This window comes from Ceratotherium simum, chromosome 38 (genome assembly GCF_057802395.1).
Source record: "Ceratotherium simum simum isolate JZ-2026a chromosome 38, ASM5780239v1, whole genome shotgun sequence".
NCBI classification, from domain to species: domain Eukaryota; kingdom Metazoa; phylum Chordata; class Mammalia; order Perissodactyla; family Rhinocerotidae; genus Ceratotherium; species Ceratotherium simum.
In genome coordinates, this window is record NC_141937.1 from 20,812,816 (window position 1) to 20,839,446 (window position 26,631).

At 39.2% G+C, this 26,631-nt stretch overlaps 1 protein-coding gene across 2 annotated transcripts in view; it reads left to right on the top strand.

Moving 5' to 3' along the window:
* Positions 1–7,105: 7,105 nt before the first annotated feature.
* The window catches only part of AIG1 (androgen induced 1), a 202,716-nt gene continuing 183,190 nt past the window's right edge, over positions 7,106–26,631 (top strand). Inside the window, exon 1 of one of the 2 annotated variants that reach the window (XM_087425169.1) lies at positions 7,106–7,150. The gene's annotated coding sequence lies outside the window, so the exon portion shown is untranslated. The remainder of the gene's footprint in view (positions 7,151–26,631) is intronic. The other variant, XM_087425168.1, reaches the window with a different exon arrangement.

Consider the following 26,631-nt stretch of genomic DNA (forward strand, 5'->3'; position numbering starts at 1 on the left):
CTGGTCTTCCTCCTGCTTCTGACACTCTTTCTCAGGTGGTCTTTCAGGCTCTGCTCATTCCGTAACATTCCGTAAATGTTGATATTGCATATGGCCAGCCTCAGACTCATTATTTTCTCATTGTGGTGGAACTCGTTCACTCCTGTGGCTTCATGATAAATCAGTCTTCTGATGTATTTGAAAGCTACTTTTGAAATATCCTGCTTTACAAACACATATGTCTAACTACTTGTTGGACTTCTCCATTTAAATGCCCCAATGACACCTTAAACTTAATATATCAAAAAAGAAAACTTTTTTTTTTTTTTGGCAAGGAAGATTGTCCCTGAGCTAACATTTGTGCCAATCTTCCTCTATTTTGTATGTGAGATGCCGCCACAGCATAGCTTGAGTAGTGTGTAGGTCTGCACCTGAGATCAGAACCCGTGAACCCCAGGCCGCCAAAGCAGAGTGAGTGAACTTAACCACTACGCCACCGGGCCAGCCCAAGAAAACTTTTTAACATGCTCTGCATCTTGGTGAATGGCACCCTTTCCAGTAGGCTTGAAACCTGGAAGTCATTATTGACTCTTCTATCTCCTTTCTCCTCCCATATCTGGTGACAGCATCCTGGCTAGTCTTCCTCTTTAATATCGCTCCAGTCTCAGTCCTCTTCTCTATATTCACTGCCTTTGTTCTGTTCCCACATATGCTCACACCTGGCCTTCTTAAACAGCCTCCTCACTGGCCCCTCTGCCTTCAATATTGTCACGCTCCAATCCATTATTTGCTTTCAGCATGATCTTTCCAAAATGTGCAACTCCTGTGTTTAAAACTCTACAATGGTTCTATTTTTTCCTTTAGCATAAAGACCAAACTCCTTAACGTGCTTTTCTTTTTTTTTTTTTTTTTGTATCAAATTTTTTTTTTTTTTAATTTTTTGTTTATTGCAGTAACATTGGTTTATAACATTGTAAAAATTTCAGGTGTACATCATTGTACTTCTATTTCTGCATAGATTACATCATGTTCACCACCAAAATACTAATTACAACCCTTCACCACACACATGTGCCGAATTATCCCTTTCACCCTCCTCCCTCCCCCCTTCCCCTCTGCTAACCACCAATCCAATCTCTGTCCCTATGTGTTTGTTTATTGTTGTTATTATCTACTACTTAATGAAGGAAATCATACGGTATTTGACCTTCTCCCTCTGACTTATTTCACTTTGCATTATACCCTCAATGTCCATCCATGTTGTCACAAATGGCTGGATTTCATCGTTTCTTATGGCTGAGTAGTATTCCATTGTGTATATATACCACAGCTTCTTTATCCATTCATCCCTTGATGGGCACTTAGGTTGCTTCCAAGTCTTGGCTATTGTGAATAACGCTGCAATGAACACAGGGGTGCATGTACCTTTGCAAATTGGTGTTTTCAAGTTCTTTGGATAAATACCCAGCAGTGGAATAGCTGGATCATATGGTAGTTCTATCCTTGATTTTTTGAGGAATCTCCATACTGTTTTCCATAGTGGCTGGACCAGTTTGCACTCCCACCAGCAGTGTATGAGAGTTCCCTTCTCTCCACATCCTCTCCAACACATGTTGTTTCCTGTCTTGTTAATTATAGCCATTCTGAGGGGCGTGAGGTGATATCTCATTGTAGTTTTGATTTGCATTTCCCTGATAGTTAGTGATTTTGAACATCTTTTCATGTGTCTGTTGGCCATCTGTATATCTTCTTTGGAGAAATGTCTGTTCAGGTCTTTTGCCCATTTTTTAATTGGGTTGTTAGTTTTGTTGTTGTTGAGATGCATGAGTTCTTTATATATTTTGGAGATTAAGCCCTTATCAGATGTATGGTTTGCAAATATCTTCTCCCAATTGTTAGGTTGTCTTTTCGTTTTGTTGATGGTTTCCTTTGCTGTGCAGAAGCTTTTTAGTTTGATGTAGTCCCATTTGTTTATTTTTTCTATTGTTTCTCTTGCCCGGTCAGATGTAGTGTTTGAAAAGATGTTGCTAAGACTGATGTCGAAGAGCGTACTGCCTATGTTTTCTTCTAGAAGTTTCATAGTTTCAGGTCTTACATTCAAGTCTTTAATCCATTTGGAGTTAATTTTTGTGTATGGTGTAAGGTAAGGGTCTACTTTCATTTTTCCATGTGGCTATCCAGTTTTCCCAACACCATTTGTTGAAGAGACTTTCTTTTCCCCATTGTATGTTCTTGGCTCTTTTGTCAAAGATTAGCTGTCCATAGACGTGTGGGTTTATTTCTGGGCTTTCGATTCTATTCCATTGATCTGTGTGTCTGTTTTTGTGCCAGTACCATGCTGTTTTGGTTACTATAGCTTTGTAGTATATTTTGAAATCAGGGAGTGTGATACCTCCAGCTTTGTTCTTTTTTCTCAGGATTCCTTTAGCTATTCGGGGTCTTTTGTTGTTCCATATAAATTTTAGGATTCTTTGTTCTATTTCTGTGAAAAATGTTGTTGGAACTTTGATAGGGATTGCATTGAATCTATAGATGGCTTTAGGAAGTATGGACATCTTAACTATGTTAATTCTTCCAATCCAAGAGCACGGAATATCTTTCCATTTCTTTGTGTCTTCTTCAATTTCTTTCAGAAATGTTTTATAGTTTTCGGTGTAAGATCTTTCACCTCTTTGGTTAAGTTTATTCCTAGGTATTTTATTCTTTTGGTTGCAATTGTAAATGGGATGGTATTCTTAATTTCTCTTTCTGCTAGTTCGTTGTTAGTGTACAGAAATGCAACTGATTTTTGTATGTTGATTTTGTATCCTGCAACTTTACCATATTCGTTTATTACTTCTAAAAGTTTTCTGGTGGATTCTTTAGGGTTTTCTATATATAAAATCATGTCATCTGCAAATAGTGACAGTTTCACTTCTTCCTTTCCAATTTGGATCCCTTTTATTTCTTTCTCTTGCCTGATTGCTCTGGCTAGGACTTCCAGTACTATGTTAAATAGGAGTGGTGACAGTGGGCATCCTTGTCTGGTTCCTGTTCTTAGAGGGATAGCTTTCAGTTTTTCACCATTGAGGATGATATTAGCTGTTGGTTTCTCATATATGGTCTTTATTATGTTGAGGTACTTTCCTTCTATACCCATTTTATTCAGAGTTTTTATCATAAATGGATGCTGTATCTTGTCAAATGCTCTCTGCATCTATTGAGATGATCATGTGATTTTTGTTCTTCATTTTATTAATGTGGTGTATTACGTTAATTGATTTGCGAATGTTAAACCATCCCTGCATCCCTGGAATAAATCCCACTTGATCATGGTGTATAATCTTTTTAACGTATTGTTGTATGCGATTTGCTAGTATTTTGTTGAGGATTTTCGCATCGATGTTCATCAGTGATATTGGCCTGTAATTTTCTTTTTTTGTGTTGTCCTTGTCTGGTTTTGGTATCAGGGTAATGTTGGCTTCGTAGAATGAGTTAGGGAGCTTCCCCCCCTCCTCAATTTTTTGGAAGAGTTTGAGAAGGATAGGTATTAAGTCTTCTTTGAATGTTTGGTAGAATTCACCAGGGAAGCCGTCTGGTCCTGGACTTTTATTTTTGGGGAGGTTTTTGATTACTGTTTCAATCTCCTCACTGGTGATTGGTCTATTCAAATTCTCTACTTCTTCTTGATCCAGTTTTGGAAGGTTGTATGATTCTAAGAATTTATCCATTTCTTCCAGATTGTCAAATTGGTTGGCATATAGCTTTTCATAGTATTCTTTTATAATCTTTTGTATTTCTGAGGTGTCTGTTGTAACCTCTCCTCTTTCATTTCTGATTTTACTTATTTGTGCCTTCTCTCTTTTTTTCTTGGTGAGTCTAGCTAAAGGTTTGTCAATTTTGTTGATCTTTTCAAAGAACCAGCTTTTGGTTTTATTAATTTTTTCTATTGTTTTTTTGGTCTCTATTTCATTTATTTCTGCTCTGATTTTTGTTATTTACCTTCTTCTACTGATTTTGGGCTTTGTTTGTTCTTCTTTTTCCAGTTCCTTTAGGTGCATTGTTAGATTGTTTATTTGAGATTTTTCTTGTTTGTTGAGATAGGCCTGTATCGCTATAAACTTCCCTCTTAGAACCGCTTTTGCTGTATCCCATAAATTCTGGCATGTCGTATTTTCATTTTCATTTGTCTCCAGGTATTTTTTGATTTCTTCTTTGATTTCTTCGTTAACCCAGTTGTTGTTCAGTAGCATTTTGTTTAATCTCCACGTATTTGTGGCCTTTCTGATTTTCTTCCTATAGTTGATTTCTAGTTTCATACCGTTGTGGTCAGAAAAGATGCTTGGTATTATTTCAATCTTCTTAAATTTATGGAGACTTGTTTTGTGGCCTAATATGTGATCAATCCTGGAGAATGTTCCATGTGCATTTGAAAAGAACGTGTATTCTTCGGTTTTTGGATGGAATTCTCTGTATATATCTACTAGGTCCATCTGTTCTAGTGTGTTATTTAAGGCCAATGTTTCCTTATTGATCTTCTGTTTGGATGATCTATCCGTTGGTGTAAGTGGAGTGTTAAAGTCCCCTACTATTATTGTGTTACTGTCTATTTCCGTTTTTATGTCTGTTAATAATTGCTTTATATATTTAGGTGCACCTACATTGGGTGCGTAGATATTTACAAGTGTTACATCCTCTTGTTGGATTGTTCCCTTGATCATTATGTAATGCCCTTCTTTGTCTCTTTTTACAGTTTTTGTTTTAAAGTCTATTTTGTCTGATATGAGTACTGCTACCCCAGCTTTCTTTTCATTGCCATTTGCATGGAGTATCTTTTTCCATCCCTTCACTTTCAGTTTGTGAGTGTCCTTAGGTCTGAAGTGTGTCTCTTGTATGCAGCATATATATGGGTCTTGTTTTTTTATCCAGTCAGCCACCCTATGCCTTTTAATGGGAGCATTTAGTCCATTGACGTTTAAAGTAGCTATTGATAAGTATGTACTTACTGCCATTTTTTAACTTTTTTTTTTTTCTCAGTGTTTTAGTATTCCTTCTCTGTTCCTTACTTCTTCTATACAGAATTGATGGTCACTTTAGTTTGACCTCTGTCTGAAAGCTGTACTCTTTAACTCCCCTCCTCCCTCCTTTTATGTTTTTAATATCATATCTAACCTCTTTTTTGTGCATTTGTATCCATTACGTTCTAATCATGGAAATAGATAATTTTTCCTATTAGTGGTCTTCTCTTTTCCCCTTAAATCAGTCCCTTTAACATTTCTTGTAGCACTGGTTTCTTGGTGACAAACTCCTTTAATTTTTGCTTATCTGGGAAAATTTTGATCTCTCCTTCCATTTTGAATGATAACCTTGCTGGGTAGAGTATTCTTGGCTGTAAGTTTTTTCCTTTTAGCACTTTAAATATATCGTGCCATTCTCTTCTAGCCTGTAAGGTTTCTGCTGAGAAGTCAGCTGATAGCCTTATGGGGTTTCCTTTGTATGTAACTTGACATTCTCTTGCAGCTTTTAGGATTCTCTCTTTATCTTTAATTCTGGACATTTTGATTATGATGTGTCTTGGTGTGGGCCTCTTTGGGTTTATCTTGTTTGGGGCTCTCAGTGCTTCCTGTACCTGGATGTCTGTTTCCTTCCTTAGGTTAGGGAAGTTTTCATCTATTATTTCTTGAAATAGATTCTCTGCCCCCTTGTCTCGCTCTTCTCCTTCCGGGACACCTATAACACGGATGTTAGTGCGCTTGATGTTGTCCCAGCGGTCCCTTAGACTGTCCTCACTCTTTTTAATTCTTTTCTCTTTTACCTGTTCACCTTGGGTAATTTCTTCTAGTCTTTCTTCCAGCTCACAGATCCGTTCTTCTGTATCCTCTACTCTGCTTTTGAGTCCCTCTAATGAATTTTTCATTTCCAGTATTGTATTCTTCATTTCTGATTGGTTCTTTTTTATATCTTCCATTTCTTTGTTGACATTCTCACTGAGTTCATCTATTCTTCTCCCCAGATCAGTGAGCATCCTTAACACTCTTAGTTTGAACTCTCTGTCAGGTAGGTTGCTCATTTCTGTTTCACTTAGTTCCTTTTCTGGGGTTTTGTCCTGTTCCCTTACTTGGAATGTATTCTTTTGCCTCCTCATTTTGCCTCTTTCCCTGTGCTTGTGTCTATGTATTAGGTAGGTCAGCTACGTCTCCTGCTCTTGGATAGGTGACCTTATGTTAGTGATGCCTTGGGAGGCGTCCAGTGTGCTTCCCTCAGTTCTCAATGTTCCTTGGGTGGCCCCTATGTGGGCTACGTGTGTCCTTCTATTGTGGCCTGTTAGCTCTCCCTATAGGTGCCCAGGGAGGCTGAGTTATGCTCCTGGCCAGCTGTTGTAATGCTCAGCTGCTTGTAGTTGTTGTGGGCCCTTCAGTCTCTTTATCAGGTGTGGGGCACCCCAGCACAGTTGTCTGTAAGTTCTAATACCACATTTGTGTTGCAGTATTTCTTTTAACTGAGTAGGCCCCCAGCGTGGCAGGTTGTTAGGCTCAGGGCCTTACAATTGCAGTAAGCCTCTAGCCTATTATGTCTCTTGTCAGCCCTCTGAGGATTGCAGCTGGGTGGGGCTGGCCTCAGGCACAGGAGCACCCAATTGTTTCAGGCTTTGGAAGGTGTGGCAAACCTCCTATGTGGGTCTTTGAGAAGCACAAGTCTTCTGCAGCTGACAAGCCCTGCAGCTGACAAGCCCTGCCGCCCACAGGTCCACACACACAGTCAACACAGTCCTGCCCCGTGTGAGCGCCCCGACCTCCCGAAGCGGACCCAGTCTCTCCACGGCGGGAGCCCCACACACTCCGCCACCACCCCACACTCTCCACCCGCTCCTTGTGCACACCCTGCCCCACTCAAGTCGGCTCAGTTGCCAGGCTGCAGAGAATCCAGTCACCAATCTATGCAGGCCCACACGTTGCCTGAGGGCTTGTTGTTGGGTGGGGCCAGTCTCTAGGGTGGGCTGCCTGCCCTGGCTGAGCTGGATTAAATCGGTGCTCTAGCGGGTGGAGCAGACCCTGGGCTAGCAGGTCTCAGGGAGAACTCCAATGGCGTCTGTGTCAGCACGCTCACACCAGGCCACAACAATGGCCGCCGCCAATGTCCCAGTCCCTGGAGAGGTCTCACCCCTCACCGAGATGCACTCAGGGCCTATTAGGTGAGTCTCTTGTCACCAAAGCACTGTGCACCTTTCTTTCTGGTGATTTTAGGGTGCTTTCTGGAGCGGGTGAGTTTGTGCGCGGGCCCTTTAAGAGCCAGTTTTAGTTTCTTTGTGAACCGGGTTTTCTGGGGGTGCTCCCCAATGTTTTAGTAGCAGGCACAGTCAGATATTATGCTGCTGGTCTCGATTGTGCTGGGTCCACAAAATGCCCACCGCGGGGGCGCTCCCCGGCTCAGGGCCCCGCGCCTCCAGGGAGGCTGCGTACCTGTGCGCTGCTCCCGGCGGCCGTGAAGCTGGCGGCTTGTGAAGGCGGCGTTTTTCCTCTCCAGAAGGGAGTCTCTGCCTCTTCCACCTCAGTGAGGATTGTCCGTTGTTGCAGGAGTTCCTCTCATCCAGTTTTCAGTTCTGTCTCAGGGGTAATTTTTCCACGAGTAGCTGTAAATTGGCTGTGTCCACGGGAGGAGGTGAGTTCCAAGTCTGCCTACGCCGCCATCTTGACTCCGCCTCCTTAACGTGCTTTTCTAAGCCTAGTCATACTCATGCCCCTCTCTGCTTCTCCAGCCTCGTCTCTTGACATTACCCCTTTTCCACCTGACATGCCTGTTCTCCAGAATTACTTTAGTTTCTTCCATCACTTTGCCTTCCCTTCAGAAGTGCTGCTGCTTCTGTCCAGAACAGGCAGGCCGCCCTCTCTGTCCATCACCCTCCTTCTGAGGGCCGCCTCTTACTCATTCTCCAGAACTCAACCCAGATATGACACACTCTAGGGGAGACCTTTCCTCATCCTTCCGCGTCAGTCTAGATTAGACTGTATTGTATTGTCAGTGTTTATTTATTCTGATCACCCCAGTTGAACTTCTTGAAGACAAGGAACATGTCTTTCATATTTGTATTTGTATGAACATGTCTTTCATATTGTGTTTCATATCCTCCCTCTGTCATTGCTTTTATAACTGGCACTGTTCTAAGTTCTAGGGATGCAAAGATGAATAAGGCATCATCTCTGCCCATGGGGCTCCCAAAGTAGAAGGTGAAACAAACATCAACAGATAATTACTGGGCAATTTGATGAGTACCACATTATAGGTATTTTTAAAACATGGAAGAAGGAACACCTCATTCTGGGTCTGCAAGAATTCTGTTTAAGTGTACACAAGGGATCTCTAGAGAAATGATGTGTGGAGATATAATCCTCCGAGTAAAGATCATCTCCAGGAAAATTCCTGGCAACCCTGTAGCCAGCTTTACCAGTTGCTCTCCAGAGGTTGTTCCCTCAGATCTCCAGAGGCAGAGAACTGTATGGCAGCTAAAATATTTATAAATGATCCTTGAACATGCGAATAAGCATTACTTGGCTTGGTTGGAGAGGTATGTGCATTAAGCTGTTTTTTGGTTGGAGAGATATATGCATTAAGCTTAGTTGAGACTTGAAAGAATGAGCATCTTATTTTGTGTGCCCGGGAGCTCTCTGGCAAAAATCCTAACCCTGATTGAGACAAAAGTCCACCCTGACTTTGTCTGGAAATGTTTGCCTTTGTGGTGAATGAGAGGAACCTGAAGCCTTGAAAGGTTCAATCTAGTTCTTTCTCGGATATAATGTTAAATCCCAGAAAACAACCCAGCAAAGCGGGATCTTGACATTTTGGTTTCCCTCATTCCACATCCCTGGAGAAGACACTCTGTGGCTGGGAGCTATTCCATAGGTATCCTACCGGACCTGGAGGGTAATGACCAGAGCCTTGTGCAGTTTGTAGCAGTCAGAGAAGGAAGCCAAATTCATCTGGACCAAGGTATCTATTCTTTATACAGGATTGTCTACAGTAGGAACTCACACGGGTGCCTCTACACTTGAGGGACCGTGACTGACCTTCAGGAGATTTGGAGAGTCCCTAAAATTCTGCACAAAGTTGAATATGTGTGTACAGGGGGAGAAAGGTTGTAGTTTTCATCATGTCCTTAAAGTGCGTGTAACTCAAAGAACCACGGGTCTACACACTTTGGTCTATATCCCTTATATTTATTCATTTGATAATCGTTCATTGAGGACCGAGGTATGAGGCATTTTGCTCAGTGCTGATTTACTATTGTGATGGGTGTTGCAGGGAACAATGGAATGATTCAGATTCAAGTTAGCATTAGCTCAGAGCCGGGGTTCCCGGTGCTTCCACATGCAAGATCTCGTTTAATCTTCACAGTAAATCTATGTGGTAACTATTCTTATGATCATTTTACAGAAGAGGAAACTGAAGTTCAGAGTGTAAAAAGCACTTTCCTAAGGACAACTGAGTACTCAAGCAGGTAAACTGTACCTGACAGTATAAAGAAGAATAGAATGTTATGCTCCTCCTCAAGAAGCTCATAGTCTTTTAGGGCAGACAGGCAGACACAAACACCTAAATACAGTGACATAAATGCAAAGATAGAGGATGTGATACAAAATCTTGGCACCAAGTCATCTATGGACGCTTCAGATGAGCTTTGTCAAGGGTCGAGTAGAGCTGGGACTGGAAGGATGATAATAGTGGGCTAGGTGGACTAGAATTAGAAACGCATGCCAGGTTGAACAAGAGCATTTGCAAAACAAAGACACGTGAACTAGTCTTCTGCTTGTGAAAAAATGCTGGTGGTTTGGAATGGTGAGCACATAAATAAATATCAGAGCATAGAAAGAGACATGTCGGAGAACCGGCTTTGCCTGTATGTTTCCACGGATATTAACATGTACAATTCGCTTCTAGAAACTAGCCCAGGCTACAGGTAGCCACAATTTAAAATAGTTTTTTAGATTTTTTTCCCCAAAGCTGCTTTAGTAGGTGTGTTCCTTACACCGTGAGAAATACTAGAATGACATTTTGATTCTGTCAGTTTTGTTAGGATAGAGAAGCAGTGGAAACATTTTCTTAACCTAATCTAAGGACAAACAAAATCCCAAACCTAACAGCTAACCCAATACGTGGGTAACTGCTCCAGCCATGAATGGCCCTGAATAGCAGGAAAGTGAGTAGAAAATTGTATCTTCAAGCTGAGCTGTGAAAACACATATCTGTTTTCAAAAATCTTATAGGGATAGTAAATTTAATGCTTGGGTCTTTTTTCCTCCTGAAAAACAGCATGACTAGTTTAAAACAATGCTGGATAATTCCTAAGGGGAAATACTGTAAGAACATTTGACACAATTAGTTTGTGCTTTAGCCTGGCTGTTTTCATTACAAGTTTTCAACAAGCTCTGAGAAATATGAATGGAAAAACTTCTCTGATTCCACTTTAAAATATGCAGGAAAGAAAATGCACAAAGGTGGGCGTGGTGACAGGGAGAAAAAGAGAATATGAGCAAATATGAGGACAGCACTGTTTTTGTTTTATGAACAATTAGACATAGTGAGTTATACTTTAAATAAAATGTTCAGGTGGTAAGAGAGTATTTTTCCACTTGAAAAAGTCAGTTAAACTACGATAAGATTTTCAGTGGATGTCAGCTTACTGGCACTTAATCACTAACACATAGTTCATGGCATACTATATACCATCATATTATCACGATCATCAGTTGTTTAAAGTAGCCTGGCTAAAAGGTTTATTTTTAGATCATTATCTCTTTGTATAAATGTTTTGCATAAATTTGGGATCATACTATCTGTAATATGCTTTTCTATGCCTGTGTTTCTTCATCTGTAAAATCAAGATTATTGGAGTCCCTGGCTCCGGGGTTGTTGGGAGGATTAGATGAGATGCATTAGGAAAGTGCCCCACACAGAGCCTGGCATGCTCTCAGCATTCGGATAAAATGAGCTGTTGCTGTTGTGGTTAATGGTTACTTTGTGTGTGTGTGATGAGAACTTTTGAGATCTACTCTCTTAGTGACTTTCAAATACACAATACAGTATTATTAACTATAATCACCTATGGTTACTTTTGTTATTTGTTTTTTTACACTTGATTATATATTATAAGCATTTTCTCAAGTTGTTAACTATTATTCAAAGACATGATGTTTCGTGGATATATAACATTCCACAATTCCCTCAAGATTTAAATGTATCATTTTGGTCAGTTTAACAATTTCCAGATTGTTAGCAACATAAACTCCAGTGAAATAAACATTCTTGTCCATAAATTTTTGTGACCAAGTTAGATGCATTTCTAAAAGAATTTTAAAGAATTTTGATTCGTATGTCCAAATGACACCCCTGAAAGGTTGTATCCATTTGGAAGTACCCATTTCTATTACAGTGCTTAAATGAGAATTAGTAAAGGTAAAAGAATGTGGAGAAATGTAATAGAAGGTTGTAAGTTTCAGAGCCAGAATATTTGCATTTATTTATACCATAGGAGGCAAGACAAATATATCATGATGTATGTTATTTGTCGTATTTAAAAGAAGCTTTTGTGTCATGAAGTAAAGGCATTGCTTTGAAATTAAGAGGCCTGATTTCTATACCGACTGATAAAAAGAATAGAGTATACGCAAGCTTGAGGAAGTTGCTCTACCTCTCATAGTTATAGACGCACAATTTGCAAAATGGTGATATAATCAATACCTATCTTAAAGGACTGTGATGGCAGCTAAATAAGACCACATGAAAAGCACTAAGCAGAGGTCTTGGCACATAGTAATCATCTGTAGTTGACCACAGTGTTACTGACCAAGAGTATAACTTTGGCTTTCATCCTCCCTCAGTTTATTGTGTCATAGATTCGTAAAGTACTGGAGTTCTCATCAGGTGTCCTGGCTGCTCCGTGAATGAGCAGGGGGCAGAATTCCATGACATTTTTCAGCTGCACTGTCAACATTTTTGATGGTTTCCTGGTTAGGGTTAACTTGATGTAATTCTATTCCTCGATGGAACGTACAGTTAGCTGCTGCTTGGTTCCACACACTGAACCAAGAATTGGTGATACAGGAATGAATAAAATGTAGTCTTTGTCCTTGATGGGTTCATAATCTAGACAGGAAGTGGTTACCATCTTTTCTGGGTGAATTTCTTCTTCTCTTTATATTTAGTGAACATTTCTTGTTCTTCCCTTGAGACTAGTATTTGTGTTGAAAGTGAGTAATGATAAAACCAGGCCCAGCCCCTAAGATGGTAAGAATGTGGAGGGCAAGTTAATTGGCATGCTGTTATGTCAGGTTCGGGGATTCGATCGGAGACGTAAAAGACACCTTCCACTCCAAACAAATGGACTGAAGGTATATTTTATTATATAGAGGATAGTAAAGGCGACAGTCTGCAAACTGATCCAAATAGGTCAAATATTAAGAGGGAAAAAACATCAGCCCGACTGGAAAGGGAAAACACCCACATCGGCTGAAGAGAAATGACACAAATCAACCGGAAAGAGAAACACCAGGTTGACCGAAAAGAGAACACATCAAATCACTTACTACACATCAAATCAATTACTTCACATCAAATCAGTTACTCACAACATCCACGCCCCACTGCCGGGAGAGTCCTGTCAATCGACGCGGCTGGGCAAGGATCACACGTCCTGGGCAAGGTGTCCCTTCCACAGGTGGAACTCTCACCGGGTCTCAGTTTCCAGCAGTTTTTATACCATCAGTAATTTTCAGAGTAAGCAATTACAGAGTTTGCAGAGCAAGCATTTAGTGTTTCCATGCACAAAATGGTTATCAGTGGCGTACGTGCACTGAGCCCCCTGGCTAACGCCCCAACCCGGTAGTTGTGTACGTGTATTGTTCTCTTTGGTTATCGTCTCAGCCCGGCACAGATGGCCAGTCCATTCCGGGCTACGACGCTCCAAGAGCCTTGAAATGTTACAACTTGCAACTCTCTCCGTGGGAGAAAGGCCGGTTCCCGGGAAAAGGCCAGTTCCCACCACGCAGAAAGCAGCTTTCATATTTCTTTTTGTGCTGGTGGCTGTAGGTCAATGGAGCAGCCAAACATGGCTGTACTCATGTCAAGACACATGCCTTGCTAGAAAGAGTAAGGGCTTTCAGTCAAAAGACTTGGGTTCACATTTAGGCTTCAAAGCATACTTGTTGAATGACTTTGAGCAAGGCAGGCCTCTGTGTTCAAAGCAAGAAAGTGCAGAGTTGAAATTCAGCTCTTCATTCATTTATCCAGCAAGTGTTTATAGAGGGCCAGGGATTGAGCAGTGAGTAAGGTACACAGTAAATCCCTGCCCTCACAGAGCTCAGACACTAGTTGGGGAGAGGAGGGTATGACAGCTGCTCTCCTGGAAGATGGCAGTAGAGGGAGCACTGTCAGGGAGGAGGGATTGCGTTTTCACAGCGAGTTGCAAGGACGAACTGACTACAGTCTAATGTTTGAATGAAGGAAGAGAGGAGGCGATTCAAGGAAACAGCTGGTGTAGAGGCCCTACCTGGGAGACCAGTGGGCCAGAGCAGAGTGAGTGAGGGGGGAATGGCAGGAGACAGGGAAGGACCTGTGGGAGATGGTGTGAAGGACTTGGGCTTTTACTGTATCTGAGATCGGAAGCCTTTGAAGGAGTTTGAGCAGAGTCACATGATCTGACTCGTAACAGCCTCCTTCTGGCTGCTATATAGAATAGAGTGGAGAAGAGCAGGTCTTCAGATGGAAGGATCTTCCAACAATCCATGTGAGAGTTGGTAGTGACACGGACCAGGGAGATAGCGGTAGAAGTGGTGCCAAGTGTCAGATTCTGGAGATGATTTTTAAAGAGAGAGACAATGGGATTTGCTAATGAATTGCATTAGCTGGGTTTGGGGGATGTGTTACTATAAAGTCAGAGTTGCCACTAATGGAGATGAGGATGACTGTGGGGGGAGCATATTTGTTGGGGAGTTCAAGGAGTTCAATTTTGGACCTGTCAAGTTGGAGATGGCTATTTGACATTGAAATACAGGTGTCAGATAGATAGTGGGAGTCATTATCGTGGAGATGAGATTCAAAATCAGGAGACTGGATTGGAGACTGGATCAGATCTCCAAGGATTGCAGCTGGAAAAGAGAAGAGGGCCAATGTCTGAGCTCTGGGGTCTGCCAGGGTTTAGAGATTGAGAAGTTAAAAAGGAACCAGCAAAGAGACAGAGGAGGAGTGTGCAGTGGGAAAGAGGAAAAGGCCAACTTGCAAAACAAACTACAGGAAATCACATTTTAGGTCATAAACTGCCACATAGATGATCATTATATAACTATTATGCACTTTTGGAAAAATGCAGTATGTCATGGTTTTGAGTGCATAATTTGATTGGGGTGTACTTCACCCTGTCCACTATGGTCACTGCCAAAAACATATCTTTTTACTAAATGATGTCCTCATGACCTGAAAGATTTAAAGAACTTTCTTGTCGGGGTTGATTCGGGCACAATGATGGTTTGGTCACCACTGGAGCTGGTTACATGCAGCCCTGTGCAGAGTGTTTCACAATAACGTTCAAGAGGAAATAGTGACCTCAGCCTTGAAATTGGCTATTTAAAAACTCACTGATTGAGAAAAACACAAAAGGAATTTTGGTCCACAAAATTTGATCCACAAAGATTTGGTCCACAAAATATTACTAAAATGGATGTGTACATTATTTACAAGATGCTGTCACCGGGAAGGTAAGACATACCTGTTGATTGGACTTAAGACGGGCCAGTTTTTCTACATTAAAGACACCTTCCAGAAAACGGTTTGTGTAAGCATGCTTTTGTCATCACGTATGTGTAGAGAGGTTTTCACATGACTACTATATTTGTTCAATCTACTGAAATTAGTTTAGTCATTTGAGGACATTATGCTAAGTGAAATAAGCCAGTCAGAGAAGGACAAATACTTGCATGATTCTACTTATATGAGGGATCTAAAATAAACTCATAGAAGCAGAGAGGAGAACGGTGGTTGCTAGGGGCTGGGAACAGGGAGAAATGAAGAGTTGCTTGTCAGTGGGTATAAAGTTTCAGTTATGCAAGATGAATGAATTCTTGAGATCTGTTTTACAACATTGTTCTTATAGTTAACAATATGGTGGTACCTTACAAATCTCTGAAGGGGGTAGATCTCATGTTAAGTGTTCTTACTACAATAAAATAAAGATGAATAAAAGAAGAAATTAATTTAGTAGTATAACCCCAAGACTTATCATTTATATTGTCTTATGAATGATAGTGTTAATAAGTAGCTGAATCATAAGATCCTATTTAGAATTTTATAATAAAGAGGGACTTGAGGGCCCTAAATAAAAATTGTTGCCAAAGCCACTCCTATACTGGAGAGTGTCCCCGCCAAATAATTTCATAGTACTTTCCCTTTATCACTAACAAATTTCTAAGATCATGTCTAGGAGCACTCTGGCTAGCAGAGGATCCTAGATGTTTTCCCACATGTGTTGAATTTAAGTATCAAGCACATCACAAGCTTTGCAACATATGTCTTTAAATTAGAGATTTTTAAAGGCTACGCAATTCAAAATTGTGTAATAATTTTCATAGTATGCTGCCCTCTCAAGAGATATCCATCTATGGGGTAAGACTTGGGTTAGTGGAGTAACACCGACTCCTGAGTCATGGATGACAAACACTAGTCCAGAAATGCACAGGCAGCTTGTGCTGATCGTAATAGATGCGACTAGGAGGCACTGGAGTTGAAGCTCCGATGCTCCCAGTTCTCCAAAAGGCAAGGTGGGCTTGACACAACTGTGGAGCCCTCACTGCAGATAAAGAGAAGAACAGTGATGTGTTTGCAGTAGCTCATGAACACTTGGGACTTAGTTCCCTAAGTGGCTTCTCTTCCTCCTCCAGTGTTTGGGGCTTCTACCAAGATGAAGAGTCCTGGACAGAGGCATCTGTCCTTTCTGTAAACCCATGCAGCGCGCTGATTGGTGTGCTTAGCACAATCCCAGCATAACAAAGGAAAAGAATGTCTCTAAAAATAAAGATTTGAGGGCCGGACTGGGGTGTAGCAGTTAAGTTCATGCCCTTCGCTTCGGCAGCCTGGGGTTCACAGGTTCGGATCCCAGGCCTGGACCTGCGCACACTTATCAAGCCATGCTTTGGTGGCGTCCACATATAAAGTAGAGGAAGATGGGCACGGATGTTAGCCCAGGGCCAGTCTTCCTCAGCAGAAAAAGAGGAGGATTGGCAACAGGTATTAGCTCAGGGCTAATCTTCCTCAAAAAAAACAAACAAAGATTTTTCTGATTTTACATTTGGAGAGATTTCATTAGGGATATTTTGAAGTCATAAAAGAAAGGACGGGGGGCCGGCACCGTGGCTTAGCCGTTAAGTGCGCGCGCTCTGCTGCTGGCGGCCCGGGTTCAGATCCCGGGCGCACACCGACGCACCGCTTCTCCGGCCATGCTGAGGCTGCGTCCCACATACAGCAACTAGAAGGATGTGCAGCTATGACACACATCTATCTACTGGGGCTTTGGGGGGAAAAAATAAATAAATAAAGTGGAGGAAGATGGGCACAGATGTTAGCCCAGGGCCAGTCTTCCTCAACAAAAAGAGGAGGATTGGCAGATGTTAGCACAGGGCTGATCTCCTCACAAAAAAAAAGAAAGGATGGGCTTTGTATATCCCCCTACACATTTTGTCCTGGATTTTTTTTTTTTCAATGGCTGAGGGAGATGTTATATATACTATATATAAGCTTCCTCATGGACAATCTGTAAATTTGATATAATTTGATGAACACTTTTAGATAATATTTTCAATTCAGCTCTAGCATCCAAAGTCAGTTACAATAGAAAAGATGGATAGCTTAGCTCTTATTTCCACGCCATATTCTCAACTAGGATTTCTTCCAGCATTTACCAGTTTGAAACATCAACCTTCAGCTGCTGCATTCTGATCAGGAGAGTTATTGACACTAACTTGAACATCCCATGTAATATTAAGAATGAAGTATATACTATATATTTTTCAGAGGGTCTGAGCATATTACAACTTTACATTTGCTACAGACTGAATGTTTCTGTCCCCCCTCAAATTCATATGTTGAATTCTAACCCCCAAGGTGATGGTACTTGGAGGTGGGGCTTTGGGGGTGATTAGGTCATGAGAGTGGAGCCCTCATGAATGAGATTAGTGCCCTTTTAAAAGAGGCTCCAGAGAGATCCCTTGACACTTTTGCCTTGTGAGGATACAGTGAGAAGATGCCCATCTAGGATCAAGGCTCTCACCAGACACCAAATCTACCAGTACCTTGATCTTGGACTTCTCAGCCTCCAGCACTGTGAGAAACAAATTTCTGGAGTTTATAAGCCCCCCAGTCAATGGTATTTCTGTTATAGCAGCCCAAATGGACTAAGAAAACATTACATAGGCTTTTCTCCCAAAGATCATTTAACTTATCTTTCTTGCCCTTTATTTCCCTCTCTCCCTCCCTCCACCTCTGTCTTCCTTTCTTCCTTTTTTACCTACAGGCAGAATTGCCGTAAAAATGCCATTAGTAGCTAGAGATGCTATTAAAACCACTTGTTAGGAATAATTCCAATGTAGTCAGCAGCCAGGGTTTTCTCACTGGCAAGCTGTAGAAGCCTCATGGTAGAAGTCTTAACTCCCGTAAACCAGAAGTAAGCATTTGATGTTCTACTGGTAAAACCTTGTGGTAATTATTTCAAATAATGTTATTGTTAATGATTGTGATTTTAAAAACACACTTCTCAAGAAAACTCTTACTGGAAGCACTTAGAAATTTATAAACAAAATATTTTATGTTCTGATTTCTTAGAGCTCAGAATTTACACTTTTAAACTTTGAGTTCTTGATGTGTGGATATTGAATTAGTTTCTCTCAGGAGAAATTTCCAGATGAATACTGCTTTTAGAAGAAGAAACGTATATTTTTATTAATACCTGTCAAAACTTCTCCAGAGGATTTTGGATTTTCCTTCTTTATCCCATCCCCAACAACAGTGATGAGACTAGCTTTATCCCTTTACGGGGTAGATTCATCCATCAAAATTTTTTTATTGTTCTGTCTGTGCACACTTTTGGCTATTGATGGTCTTCCCTATTTATTAGCATTTAAGCACATACTTTGTATGTTTATGAGAACAGAAAGGTGGCAGGATCAAAAGATGCATTATTTTAATGTAACTGAGAGGAAAAATGCCATTGTTCATATTTCTGTTGATGCAAGGCACTCAGTTACTAGTCAGTGATTTACAAATGTATATTTTATGTTGATATCCTTAATTGATGGATTTCTAAAATGTTTCTGATTTTTTCAGAACCTATATTTCTTTGTATTTTGACTCCAATTTCTTTTAATGTTTTTTGCCCCAGAATTTATGATAACGTAATTAGCACATGAGAGGCATTCCTCACAGACGTTTTTTTCTCCTCAACTCTGCTGACTTTTATATCTTTGGGGAGGGAGCCTCTTCCAAGTTTGCCTTTCCCTCGGTACTTTCCCTGAGCCCCAGGGTACCCTTTAGAGTTCTCATTACATCTTATAATTACTGTTCTATGATAGCTTAATCATTCTTTATATTAAACTTCCCCTATTTAAAAAGAAATCAAGGAAGTCAATTCTAAAACCGAACATAAACTTACAATTCCAGTGTTCCAAATGTCACCAAGTCTTTAAAGTATAAGAAAATTATACATTACACTTCAGTTATGACTCAAAATTATGTCCATTAAATTACTCTCATCCATAAGAAAAGCTTGTTTGTTAAGAAACTTAAGGTAATAACTTTGTTAGGAAAAGTAATGGCTGTATTTACTTTGTTACCTAAGTGATTGAGAACTGGAAGTATTTCTTGGTTTCCTGCTGTAATAAATAATAGTACTGCTTCTTTCTGTTTTTCTTTTTTTAATTTCATACTAGCCTAAAAGACAGAACCATATACTTACAACTCCAATCTCATTCCAAGTTAATATACTTTAGGTCCTAGGAAACCTACATAAGACGGTTCATAGGTTTGTATATGCATTCTCAGCTTTACTAGATAATGCTGTTGTTTTCCAAAGCAATTGAACCAAAATATACGCCCACTAGCCTCATTCCACATTATCTTCCACACTTGGTGTTATCAGACTTTTCCATGTCATTGATGAAATTACAAAATGAAATTACAAAATTAAGGACCTTTAATTTTGTCTGAGATTTACATCGTCACTTAAGTTGGATGGTGGTAGGATTCTTCCAACACTAACTTTATACTTTCTCAAGCTATAAGGGCCCTAGGATTTTATAAATACTCTTAATCTAGAGGTAAAATATTGTGGAGTCATAGGTGAACTAGTGGAAAATAGAAATGAAAAGAGTGGTTCATCTTATATCCTTTCAGGCTCTGTACCAGTAAACTCCAAAATGATGTAGTAAATAAATTAATATGGTAGACCAATGGCCATTTTGAGTTAAAAATAGCAAATATTGGGGCCGGCCCTGGTGGTGCAAGTGGCTAAGTGCGCCCGCTCCGCTGCGGCAGCCCGGGGTTTGCCGGTTCAGATCCTGGGCATGCACCGATGCACCACTTGGCAAGCCATGCTGTGGCGGTGTCCCATATAAAGTAGAGGAAGATGGGCGTGGATGTTAGCCCAGGGCCAGTCTTCCTCAGCAAAAAAAAAGAGGAGGATTGGCAGATGTTAGCTCAGGGCCCATCTTCCTCACAAAAAAAAAAAATAGCAAATATTGTCTGATGAGGAGTGAGACTCCTCAAACCCCATCCAGAAGCTTTTATCTGGGAGATCCTGTTTCTGAAGGCAGAAGTCAGCATCTAGAAACAAGAACTGCCTTCAACTATCTTAATCATTCAGTTCCTGCCAAGTATCTATCTACAATAGGACAGACATAGCCTTTATGTAGTCCCGATGTTAGATAGACCAAAATCAATAGATTTAAAAATATTTAAAATAGAAGCTTCTAGGGACAAGGACCACATCTTTCTAATTGGCTTTATTAACAGAGTTTCACCGGCATGTGTATATACTTTTAATACATATAATTTAGTTTATTATAAACAGACTGTGCATGGGTCATGTATGATTATCTGATTCTTTATCATTTAATCACTTAACTTCTGATTTGATCTTAATTCAGGTAAAGGTCTTTTTTTATTTAAGTTTTCAAATTTATCTAGCTCCTTAATGATCATGTTTCACACTTAAATCATTTTCTGCTGAAGTAAATTGTAACCAAGAGTAAAAATTTAGTGGGAAAAGATACATTTTACAATGTTAGAAAATTTAATGCACTACAGAACAGATTTGTGTTATTAAAGAAAGATATGACATTTTTCATTCAGTAATCGTTCATCATTGTTATTGTGCTTAAATCTATGTACCACGTATTAGCGAATGCAGATTCTGCTAAGTTAGAGGTTAGACATGCACATTTGCAGCACAGCGTGCAATCATTTAATAGTCTGCATTTCTACATTAGTAGTTTACTAAGCGCTTTGTACATAGTAGTTAATCAATAAATATTTGTTAAATAAATCAATGGTGTGTTTAATTCAGTGTTCAGAAAGGATTCATGCTAATGTTAATAGTTTAAAAAGCCTTTAAGCCCATAAAAGTTTTGAGTAGCTGAAAGGGTCAGTGAAGCGCAGGGAGAGTGCCCAAGGGGAATTTTCTGTCATTATTTGCAGATTAGGATGGAGTCTCTGGAAAGGTCCCCACTGTACTCTTACTGGGCTGTTGATGGAACACGGCGTGATTGCACCCGTTACTTTGTGAGGCGTATCCAAATGCCTTCCGTAGATGACTGCTTTCCTTGCTACTTCTATAGTGAAAGCGATTATGGGATATTGTAACAAATTTTGTTGACAAGCTTTCCTTTCCAAAGCTACTTATCTAAGTGCACGATTTCTGACTGGAAAGCTTGTTTTTCTTTCTTTCTGTCTGAATGGATTGCTTACCAGTGACTTATGGCTTACTTCATCGATTTTCAGGAATGAGGCAGAGCAGTCTGAGGTAAATGTCTGTGTACACGGGCAAGGATTCTAAATCACATTCTGAAAACCACGGGCTCGATGATGCCGCGAGTCCATCTCCTCAAAAATGTTTGTGGTGAAGATTCGTTGAAAAAGCTTGGGCTTAAAGCACATCACTTCAGTGACAGATTTAGAAAAAATAGAGTTACAGTCATTAGAGTGAGAAAGCCGTCTTGTTCAGACTAACCCTCTCCAACAGTAGTAGAGGCAAATTCACCCACCATCGGATGGGCATAGTCTCAGGGGATGAGGGAGGCAGAGAGAGCCCATGGAACTCGTAAACGCGCTGATCTCTCTACAGAGTAGCATTCAAGCATGTAACTGATCACAGCCTCCCTGTAACTGATGGACTCCATACTGCAGTTGATAATGAACTCCCATGGCTGTGGAATTGCTACACAGTGTTCAGATGTCCCAGGCAAGGAAGGCACGAGAAACAAATGCAAAGGAGAAACAAATGCAAAGGAAAACCTTGCAGAAGTCACTCATCTGGTTTCAGACTGAGTCACTGTCTCATGGTGCTGAAGTACTTCTGGCATTCTCTCTTGATCTTGATAATAAGGGGAAGGAATTATGCACTAGTAAAAAGTAAAATATCCGTGGAATGGAGGGGGAATCTCTTGAAGATTGTGTTTTATGGTGCTGCTATTTTAAGGCTCTTGTATCCTTTCCACATGTTATTTAACTCCTTCAGCCAAATTCATTCTTCACTGAACACAGATACAGCCATGGATTGGTTTCTGGTGAGAATTGCATTGAAAGTTGTATGAACTGAAAACAAAATTACTTTTTATGCTCTACAGTGCCACATGATATGTGATTATAGGCGAGATGCAGGAAGATCTCAAGCTCACACCATTTCTCCAAAGGTGTTATTTACCCTTCTGCATAGGGGAAATTACACACACACGCACACACATACACACACACTATGTAGGTTATATGTATGTGTCATATGTCTATCTGGATATATAGATGTCTATCTAAAGCTATCTATCATATCTGTCTATTCTACTATTTTTTCCTGGATTACATATACATTTATTAAAGGTTAGATAATACTTTGTTCTCTAATTACAAAAGACTTTAGGTAGATTTTTCATTTCTTCTTTATCATCCTCCCTTTAATTAATGCTCTTATCCTCATGTCGAGGACTCCTCCAGGACTTCCCTTATGACACCTATAAATCTCACTGCCTTTTTCCCATCTGTTCTCTCCACAGTTTTCCTTCTTCCCATGATCCACATCACTTCAGTTTCATTGCTACCCCTCAGAGTTCCATCTTGTATCTTCTGTCTTCCGTGTCTAAAATGAACTTGAAGCAAACTCTTCAAGACAAACATTATAGTACTCTTTACATTAATCTTATGAAAGTATAATATAATCAAAACACAGTACATGATAGATACAAGTCACTGGATGTCTTACACTTACAGCTGTACTCGGGGCTTTTAAAATTCATATAAAAAATGATTCCATTTCTTACTTAATGTGCTGCTTTTCCTAGTTTGATGCATTCTTGGTTCTTGCCTGAGTTTGGCCAGTTAGGCAGAAATGTAAAAATTAGCAACTAAAGTAATGACATAACCTGATATCTAGACTATAGCTTTAGTGCAACTACATATAATTGAGGATATTGATTATCTAATCAAATGAAATAAAATCTATTCTGGATAAACTGTATTATATATGCTTGGGAATAAATGGCAGAAGTCTAATGAATTTGTCCTATTGTACAAACAGAATTGTAATAGTTTAGTGCATTCCAGAGAAAAAAGGAAAATAATATTATATTAATTTAATGAAAACCACTCATGTGTAAAGAAGATAAAGATATGAATGGAATTTGAGTACATTTCCATATTTGTGGAAAGGAAGCCTGAACCTAAAATGACTCAGTAAATAAGCTATGATTTCCTGACAGGGAGAGTTGAGGGGGTGGAGAAAAGATGCAGAAGCAATTAAATTAGAGAACATTCTGGAGGAACAAATGCCAAAGTGACTCCAAAATATCCTGGGATTTTTTTTTTTTTCATTCTGATAAATCCCTATTTATATTTCTTGGAGAGATATGGTACATTTGACCACTTCATTTCTACACGTGATACAAAATAATAAGAGCAACCAGCCTGCTAAGAACTCAGAGCCAGATGGTGTGTATGTGTATCATGCTGAGTTGATGGTTTGGAAATGCCAGCTCTGCAGAGTGGCTGGAACCAAATAATGCTTCAAGGTAATCCCACTGAAGATTCACTGTGCATCTCCATATGACTTCTACATTCTCAAGTTAGTTTAATGGATTTTAAGTTGCAATGACAACATGATAAATATAGGCAATAGAGTAAAATGTCTCTGATGTGATTTGTTAGCTGTCAGCTCAAATCAAATTCTAATAAAGTAGCAGAAATCTAAAGTGGTTTAACCATATTGGCTAACTGCTTCTGAAATGAGCAAATAACCAAAAGTCAATCCATGCTTCTCCCCAGGGAATGGTGGATTGTTCTGTAATTTTTAGAGATTATCTTTTGAAGATTAGTCAGTATGTGTTAAAAAAAACAAAACTAACTAACTAACTAACAAAACCCAACAATTCCGTCTGTCTCCTGATGTTTGGAAGTTAGGAGAAGAACATTTTGTGGTATCTCCTTTCCCTGACCTCCACATACTTACTTTGGAGAAGTCTTCCACAGCAGTTCAGGTGAGGTGGGGGCCATACTGTGGTCCCAAGCAGGAGAGAGCCAGTGGAGAGGTCTGTACACAGTGACAGAGAAGTCACCAGGTAATAGTGAGGGGAAACTACTGTGTTGGATGGCTCCACTGGATAAGAAGAAGATGAATCAACTCTAGAAAACTATGAGACTTCATGGACCGTTGATCTTATAAATTTGGCAAAATGTTGCTTAGACTATTACATTTATATTTGTAGAAATTCTTTTGTTTTTCTATTCTAGAATATGAGATTCTGTTTCTCCCTCCTTTTTTTTTGCATTTTGAGGTTCCTCCCTTTTCTTGCCTTTCAGATCTTCATAAAAGCATCTATTTCCGAAGAATCAGTGAATCATTTATTTAACAAACATTTATTGAGTAATTTAGCCCCTGGCTGAATCAGTTTTGGCTTTCTCTGCTTTGAAGTTCAGCTATTAGGTACATATACATTTAAGATCATTATGCCTTTTTAATGAATTGACCCAAAATGTTCTTCTTTATTTTTAGTAATATTCCTTGTCTTGAAATCTACTTTTTGACATTAATATAGCTATTCCAGCTTTCTTATGATTAGTGTTTGTATCCATTTTAGCAAATCTGTATCTTTATACTTAAAAGTGGGTTTATAGTTTTCATGAAATTTGGAAAAACTTTATCCATTATTTCTTCAAATATTTTTTCTACATAACCTCCTCCTCCTTTGAGGCTCTAGTACACATATATTAGACTGCTTGATATATTCTCACATTTCACTGAAGTTCTGTTAATTTTTAAAATCTTTTTTCTTTCTCTGATTTATTTTGGATAGTTTCTATTGCTATGTATTCAATTTTACAATCTTTTCTTCTGCAGTATCTAATCTGCTATTATTTCCACCCAGTGACTTTTTAATTTCAGGTAATGTCTTCTTAATTTTTAAATATTCACTTTGGTTCTTTTCAATGTCTTTTGTTTCTCTCATTATTTTCATTAAACTTCTTGAATTTATGTAATTTAGTTGTTTAATGTTCTAGTCTGCTGATTCCAATGTTTCTGTCATTTCTATATTTGTTTTTATTGAATGAGTTTTCTCCTGGATAAGTATTTCCTACTTCGTGGAATGTCTAGTTTTTGATTGGATGTTGGATATTGTTGAATGTCTGGATTTTGTTATCTTTCTTTAAATAACGTAGAGTTTTGTATTTGCAGGGATTTAAGTTTCTTGTAGATCGACTTGATTTTTTTTGAGGCTTCTTTTGAAGTATTGTTGGGGTGGATCTAAAGTAGCCTTTATTCCAAGGCTATTTTAACATCACAATTTAAGTATGAGACTTCTTAGGTCTCTACTGAATTCCTGTCGTAGTCAACAAGACCTCTCTGTTTGATTGGTTAGAACTTGAATACCTCCATCCTGAGTGAGCTCTGAGAATTGTTTAACCTACAGCTTGTGGTAGGTAGAATTCTAAAATGACCCTCAGTGACACTAATTCTTGTATATTCCCCTCCCACTGGGTTTTGGAAGATTCTGTGAATACAGTCAATCCTGTGATTACATTACTTTATATGGCAAAAGAAGGATTATCCAAAGTCTCATCGGGTTAGCCCTTTAAAAAAAGAGATTTCTCTGGCTGATTGCAGAGGAAAAAGTCCAATATATGAAAAAGTTGATTTATATGTTTAGTCCAAGTGTCTATCTGTTTATGGTGAGAAGGCAAATCTGGTACTAGTTATTTGATCATAGAATTTTAAAATTCACTTAATTCACTTAATTTGGAGCTCACTAAATCCTGCTGTTATTAGCCAATCTTTAAAACTAGGGGATCCTGAGTTGGAAGAAAAGGAATTGAAAGAGACTAGTCAAACTGTATCCTGAAATTATGAAAATCACTCTTTTTTTACCTTTTATTTTTAAATCATTTGGAAATATTTCAGGGAATAATACAATAAACTTCTAATATACCCGGTAATAAACCTAAGAAATAAAATATTATTTACACATTGAGACTCTTGTGCCCTTCCCCCAATCATGTCCTCTTTGTAGAGGTAGCTGAATTCAGTGTTACTAATTCCGTGTATTTCTTCATATTTTACTTCATATACATGCACCTTTAAATTTATCTTTACAGTTTTTGAAATTTATTTCAATGGTGTCAAAATGTGGCATTTTTTTCATTTCCTTTTTTTTGTTTAATGTTTTATTGTGAGAATGAAAAATTGATGCATACTTAGAATTCCATTACATGAAGATAGCACAATTTATTTATCTAGTCAACTATTACAAGATGTTTAGATTGTTTCAAGTTTTTTGAAGCAATGAATGCTGAAATTAACTTTCATGTAGATGTAACGGGTACACATGTATGAGAGTTTACGTAGGAAAATCTTTTCATAGTGAAGCCACTAGGTAATAGAGTATATGCATCCTTAAATTACTAGATATTGCCAATTGATCTTCAAAGTGGTTGTCCTGATTTGTGTTCCCATTATACAGTTTCTGGTTATTGTATATTCCTATAACCTTGGTTATGTCAGAATTCAATTGTAAATAATTATATGGATGAGAAATACTATCTCGTTGTGATCTAAATCTGCATTTCCCTGCTTATTGATCAGGTAGGGTACCTTTAAATATGTCCACTGGCCAGATTGGCATGGAAATTATTATCCCCAGTATGGCCACTCCAATTTCTCAAACCCCATGGAGGTTGACATAAAGATCTAACATCTAAAGTCATAAGATATGCTATGGAAAATTTTCCGAAGTATGAAATTATTCCCTGAGTCATTTAAATTATTTCTGGTCATCACAACATGATCCTTGCCAGCACTTCAATTGTGCCAGGCTCAGTTGTGTCAGTCTTAGCCTCTCCTACTGTGTTTTTTCTGGTTGTAGAAAGAACAACAATAAACCTTAA